Here is a 7,376-nt window from a genome sequence, read left to right as displayed (position 1 = left end):
GAGGTAAGACTGACGGGCCTATAGTTGCCCGGGTCCTCCCTCTTCCCCTTCTTGAAGATGGGGACCACATTTGCTACCTTCCAATCATCTGGCACCTGGCCCAAGCACCACGATCGCTCATAGAGCCGTGCCAGGGGCCCTGCAATAACCCCAGCTAGCTCCCTCAACACCCTGGGGTGGAGAGCATCCGGACCCACTGACTTGAACGCGTCCAGCCCCTCCAGAAGCTCTCTAACCCGGTCCTCCCCAACCTGAGGTCTGAAGGCGATCCCCTCGAGTCCAGCTTCTATCACAGCAGGGAAGTCCCAGTCCCTGCATATCTGGCCTGTCGGTGGAGATAGGAAAGTGACAGCAGAGGAAATGTGCTTTCTGCCCCCCAGAATCACACGTCTGCACATCCATTTCAGCCACCAGCACTTTGCAGCTCCAAGTGCTGAGACAACGGGAAGGATGGACGTCAGCTGGTGATGGGAGTCTGATACATGCCGTGGTGGAGAACCCAGCACAGAGATGGGGCAGGAGTCCCAGCGCCGGCAGCAGTACTCGGTATGCCACGTGTTGTTGAGGGTTGTGAGGGTCTCACCATCAACCAAAGCATCAGCTGCCTGGACGGTCAGGAGCAGTGTACAATAAACCAGTGACACCGGCTGTCAAAGCAATCCCAGGCCTTCCACTTTCCTGAAGGACTAAGCCCCTAATGGCTTGCTGGTGCCTCAGTGCCGCTGACCTCAGGAACCACAGCATCGTAGTTTCATAGTTAGTAGGGTCAGAAGGGACCTGAGCAGATCATCAAGTCCGACCCCCTGCCATGGCAGGAAAGAGTACTGGGGTCAAATGAGAGCCAAGGAAGAGGGCTGCAGAGGAAGACCAAATCCCCCGCAGTCCATTCCCATCTGACTGTGGGGTCGAAGCCCTTTCTCACCGTTACGTGATGATTGGGCTGACCCTGAGCACAGGCATGACGTCGGCTGTGCACGGCCTCATGCAGACAATGGGGGGAATTTCCCCAACACTCGTTAGGTGGCTTAGGGCAGAGAAGCCCTTTGATTTTTTTGGTCAGGAGCCTCCAGGCTTTTTCAGTCTTAACAGGGGCATCAGCACACCCCAGTTAAAATCCCCAGCCTTGAATATGGCCAACACTCAGTGCTTCTGAGGAAGATGAAAAAACCCAGGAAAATTAAATAACAGGAAGAGGAAAATTTCCTTCCTAGCTCCATGCGGCAACCAGCAAAGCCCAGAAGTATAGGACAAGCAAACATCTTCCGCTCTGCTCTGCAGCCCAGGGGCCAAGAGGACAACCCCATGCATCACACAGCCTGACTTTGGAGCCTGAAGCCATCTTCTGTCATCTGGTCCCCAGGTCATTTAATCTTCTCTCATTGCCAGCCAGTTGTGAAATCGCCTTCCTTGGAGGTTTTCAAGAAGACGTGGGATAAGCATTGGTCAGGGGTGACCTAGGAGTGCTCGGTAAAGAGCAAGCGCTGGAAGCCCAGGAGCCTGATGATCAGAGATCACAGGGAGATCATGAGAAGAGCTCTGCAGCCCAGAGCAGGTGGGTATTGAAGAGTCCCAGGCTCAGGAGCAGGAGAGCGAAGCAGAGCTCCACACCCAGCTTCGTTACAAAAGAAGATGGAAGCAGTTAATGGGAGGTTTAGGGAAGGGATGCAGAAAGAGGACAGGGGGTGATGTGTGGAGGTATGCTTGCTGTCCTCAGGCTGTAGAGCAGAATGAAGGACATTTGCTTTTGCCTCCTGCTTCTGGACTTTTCTGGTTGCCACCTGGAGATAAGAAGAGGTATGGGGTGTTGGCTCCAGCCAAGACTAAGGATTTTGATTGGGGTGCACCGATGCTCCTGTGGGGACTAAAATCCAGAGGTTCCTGGCTAGAGGGGCTTGCCCCTCCACTCAGGGTCAGGCTGATCACCATAGTTGGGGGCAGGAAGGACTTTTACCCCATACTTAGATTAGTACACATTGTGGGGGGTTTGCCTTTCTCTATGGTGAGGGGCATGGCCCCCCCTTGGATCTCTCCAGTGCATGTCAACCACCCTTGCAGTGGTGGGACGCTGACAGCTCTTGTCCCCCTGCTTGACCTGGGGCAGATTAGGGTGCTTTTGGTGTCTGGGCAATGTGACTTGTTGTGCAACAAAGTGGACTGTGTAGTTTTAGGACTAGGTTAGGCAAGGTCTTGTATAGGATGATTTGGACAGGGATGATCCTGCCTCAGGCAGGGGCTTGGACTGGATGACTGTGGAGGTCCCTTCCAGCCCTACTTGTCTATGACTCTCCTGCGGCTGAGCCTGGTCCTCTCCAGTTTCCACCTGCTCTGGGCTTCATAGTTTCATAGATGTTAGGGGCTGGAAGGAAGGGACCTTACAGACCTCACTGCAGATCTCTTCTTGTGATCTCCAAGCAGTGTGCACATGGGGAGGTCTTATGGGCTTCCTCATGTTGCTGTCCCTACCACATTGCAGGCATTGCTAGTCCTAACCGATCAGTGCTTTTCCAACCTCTTCTTGAACACCTCCTATGAAGGAGACTCCACAATTTCCCTAGGCAGTTGGTTCCTCTGCTGCCTTGCAGCAAGAAGTTTTTCCTGGTGTCCAGTCTAAACCTACTTTGCTGAGCCCTGTGCAGTCCCATCCATATCACTCCTCTCCATCCCCAGTGCCCTACCCAGCCCCTGAAACATGGGCAATCATCTTGCCCGTGACCTTGCCTTCACTGAGGACAGTCGGCAATAGCAGTGATGCTGGTTAACGGCAGTTATTCAGAGACCATTGGGATACGGTGGTCCTCTGGGTGACTTCATTTGCAATGACAGTAATGGGAATTGGAATAAGCGCTTGTGTCCCATGGTATCCGCAGCACCTCCTGCTGGGCCAGGCAGGGACTGGAGTAGCTGACAACTCCCACGGGCCACGTACCTGCCACTCCCTGGCATCCCTTGCTAGAAGAGGCTGAAGCTGCCCCACAGCTCTGTTGGGATGGCAATACCTGTATCTTCCCCACCGCTCTCGGCCCATTCTCTAGAAAAGCAACCTGATGCCAGTGGGGCCTATAAGGGCTTCTTAAGAGGGCTAATCTTCCTGGTAGACATTGTGGGCACTACTGTGCCAGGCCCAGGACGCGAGTCCTTCTCCAGGAAGAGGCAGAAGCAGCTACCAGGGCTTGTCTGCAGTGTTGCCTGGCAGGGGCTGACATTTACTTGCTGGCCTGTAGCAAGTGCTGAGCAGGCAGCTAATCAGCACCCAGTGTTTACCTGTGGGTGAGAAGGAAGGGAGGGTACCCAGGTGAGTGGTGACAGCCTGTCCCAGACAGCACTGCATGATGGCTTCAGCACAGGGCTCTGGAGCCCGATGGGGAGCAGGCAGGAGCTGGGACAGTAACCCCAGAGAGCTAGCAGTAATGGGGAAAGGAATAGAAAAGATCTGGGGTGGTGTGGCAGGGGCGTCTGTGGGTGCAAGTGGCCCAAGAAACAGCAAATTTACCTCCCCGATGGAGTGACAAGAGCAGGTGTTGCCCAGGGACGGAGAAGGCCCCCTTGTACATGCCCATCCCTTCCCACGCTGGAGGTATTGCACCTCCTCCCCCAGCTCCCATGTGGACACGGCTACTTCAATTCAGTGGCTGCTGCACTGAACTAACCTGACCACAGACTGGTCCAGCATCCCCTCCATGCCTCTCCATGGATACAGTAACTAGGAGTAACCAGGGATGCTGCTGCCTCGGTTACCAGAGGATGGAGGAATCATGGGGCAGACTGCAGCAACACGGCCTGGAGAAACTGGGGGATGCTGGAGAGCACAACCATGTCCAACCTTGTACTGTCCACACTGGGCTCTCAGAGCATGCCCTACATGTCCATGCACTTCCCCTGCTCCAGGGAGGGGGCAGGTATTACAGCCATGCTCCTAAGCAGCCTCCTTCCTGGCCCTGGCACAAGGTGATCGTGGGTGCTGAGGCCTTCACGCAGGGTCCTGTGCCTTCCTGCTTCCATGGTGCCAGAGCATGAGCCAGTCCTGTTCAGTTCTGTGCTGCTGGCCATGGGACCAAGGCGGTGACATGGCCATGGTAACAGGTGCAGGAGTGTGCAGAAATCCACCCTGAGCTGGAGAATCTGGCCTGGATCCTCAGTCAAACCACTACCTGCCCCAGCCACAGCCAGAGACTGTGCAGCACCCAGCACCGACACCAAGGATGCTGTTATCTTGTACCAAACCCAGCACAAAGCTCAGATCAAGCTGCTGTGCCCCCGTCAGAGTGCCACCAGCGACAAGGGTGGGGGAAAAGAGTGGGCAAAAGGGCCCCAGGGTCTCCTGCTCCACAACCTCACTGCAGAGCCTGGGGTTTCTGCCAGGGGCAGAGGGCAGGGAATAGGGGGCATCAGCAGAGGCACAAGGAAGGTTTCTTCCTCTAAGCCAGCACTCAGCCCCAGCTAGGCCTGGGTGAGGCTTTGCCATCCAGAAAGCAGAGCAGAGCAGAGCTGGAAGCAGCATCACGAGCCAGCTGTCAGCCTGGTTTGGAAGACACATACAACAGCACCTCCCAAATCCCTGCCATGCAGCCAGGGCTCTGGACTGTGCTAGGCACTGGGTGGGTGCAGAGGTTTTACCCTGCTGTGTATTTACTCAGCCTGGTCCAATTAGACCTGCAATTTTACAGCCCTATGGGCTTGGCCAGCCCCTGCTCAGGGCTGGGGATCTGGGAGCTGCTGGGCTTGGGCTGCTGGAAAATGATCTGCCTTGGAGTTATCCTTGTTTAAATGACAGAGGTAGTCAGCCACGGCGGCTGCTGTCAGGCGGAGGCAGGGCCGGGTGGCACCTCAGAGCCTCATAGAGGCGGCTTAAAATAGAGAGGAATTTAAGTACAAAGGGAAAAACAATTTGAACACAAAACTACAGAACAAGGAATTATCCACATGCTATATTGTGTCAGGTACTGTCTCAACAGACACTAGACTCCTATCCCTTTACCTGGACTAGCTATTAACGCCAGCTGCTAGTTACCATGTCCCTCAGTACATTAACCACCTTGTCTGTCCCCTTACCTTTTTAACTCGCCTTTGCCTCTCACAGCACTGCCCCTTCCTTCTTTTTCTTTGCATTTAATTACTTTTTATTTGATATCCTTTCTTTTTGCAAGGCCATTCATAGGAAGTAGGCTGTTGCCTGTAAAAGCTCACGTCTCTGCACCAGCTAGTCTGTAAGCTGCTATCCTGCAGGGCTGCCAACTGCCCTTAAATTTACAATTTGTTAAAAAAAAAAAAAAAAAGGATAAAAATGCTTATAGTAAAAAAAATTAAACTGCCTGTGAAATATAGTAAGAAACCACCAGCTTGATGGATGATCTGTGGTCAGAAAGAGACTGGATGCAACTGCTGATAGAGCACAAAGTGCCATATCAGGGCTTCATGGCCCACCAGAGCCTCCATGGTCCTTTCCCCTTAGCCATGTACTGCCACTGTATCCCATCCATAGTTGCCTGCCTGTAATGACTGCTCACCTGAACGGTAGAAGAGGCTTTGTGGCCTGGACAGTCTGGAGCACCAGGCAGGGGGTGTGCAACCAGAATGGAGCTATAGGGCCAAGGAGAGGAGGGGGATAGGCAGTGGCTGGGAGTCCATGCCAAGATGGGGGGAGCAAGACCACCACAGGTAAGGTGGGGGTGGGCTGCCGGGGGGCGGGGGAGCGTAGCACGGTGCAGGGCGAGATTGGGCTGTCAGGGTGTGGGGTGAGTAGGGAATCTCTGGGGTGGAGGCTGTATGGTGCAAACTCTCCGCTGCTGGCAATGAAGCCCTGGGCTATTAACAGTTTGGGTTTCACTTAGTTAGGATTTGCTTTAAGGTCACGTGTTCATTCCTTTTCCCACTGCCATAAACCTGCTTTAGCTGAATGCTGCTTGTGAGAGTGGAGAAGTTTGTTCACATTACAACACCCAGATAACATTTGTTTCCCCAGGTTTCTGGCTGGGGGCTTGAGTCAGATTTAGAAAGTTGGTGTTAAACCTCTGCATTTGAACCTATCCCTCGCTACTGCCATCCAGTGCCTGGCTGAAGGGTTACATTTACAATATGTAAAACGTGTCAGTAAAAATAAATAAATAAATAGAAAATCTTTGGCTTGGCAGCCCTGCCACCCTGCCCAGCCCTCTCACTTCTTCAAAATAAAAACAGAAGAGATTCAGTCATTTAAGCTCAGAGGTCCCAGATGGCACTAGCACAGGGAGCACACAGCCAGTACAAAGGAGCAGGACCAGGGCAGACAGTCCCAGCCTTCATCCCCCTCCTCCCCTAGGAAGAGCACTTCCCTTGCCTCCCTGGAGGAGGGAGGGGAAGAAATCCTTGTGCTGCCACCCAGCTGAACCAGCCCCTGCCTTGGCTAGCCCACCCCTCAGTAACAACTGGGTAGGCGGCACTTCAGGAGCCCAGGCCTGGGGTGGATAACTCAGCTTGCTGCCAGGAACAGAGAAAAGGGGGCAGGGGACTGCAGCCACCTGAGGACTGGGCTCTGGGGAGAGACCAGACTTGATGCAGGGCCAGGGCAGGGGTAGGCAGTGCTGACACTGGACAGGCAGCATCATCAGCCCCAGCAGCAGGTGAAGAAGTTGAAGCCCAACATCACAAGGAGAAGAAACCTGCTTCAGGATGGGATTTGTGCTTTCTGCAGGGGGAACCTAGAAGAGACTTGAGAGGCTGCCCCTAAGGCAGAGACTAGAAAGGGGCCAAAGAGTTACAACTGAGTCAGTCCCAGGACTCCAGGACCAGGGGCTTTGAGCAGAGAGGGCACAGGCACACCTGGATCCCAGACTGAGACAGAGTGGCAGGGGCCTAGGGACTGGGACCACGCCAGCCCCGCTGGGTACTGGAACCTGCCGGCACGTGCCCACCTCCCCAAGCGTGGCACTCAGCCCAGAAGACACTGCTGGCACCCAACACCAGCTCTTCACGCCAGAGGTACTTTGTACAAAAAATGTTAATTTTACAGACATGAGGTTATGACCATGGTAAAACATTCAGCTCTGCCCCGCAGCCCCTCCCCCGGCCCAGGCAGAGCCAACCTGTCCATCCAGCCAGTCCTAGTGTTACAGGCATATGCAGGCATGTGTGGAGGTGCACTCCCCCACACCCATGCCCAAGCAGCAGATCAGGAATGTTGCACATCACAGCAGGGAGGGGAAAGCCTGTGCAAGGGGCAAGGGGCTGTGGTGCGGCCTGCCCCAGCCACAGCCTTAGCAAGAGCCCTGCCCCTGCAGCCAGCCCCTTGCCTTAGAGCATCCTGCAGGCCAGGCACAGTCCTGGCTCAGAGCAAGAGCCTCTCAGTTGACCGTGTTGCTTCGGCTCCTGTTTTCAACACTCCCAGCCTCGCTGGGTGCATC

The sequence above is a fragment of the Gavialis gangeticus genome, unplaced genomic scaffold (assembly GCF_001723915.1).
Source record: "Gavialis gangeticus isolate Ggan-Ray unplaced genomic scaffold, GavGan_comp1, whole genome shotgun sequence".
Lineage (NCBI taxonomy): Eukaryota > Metazoa > Chordata > Crocodylia > Gavialidae > Gavialis > Gavialis gangeticus.
This window is presented reverse-complemented; position numbering follows the sequence as displayed.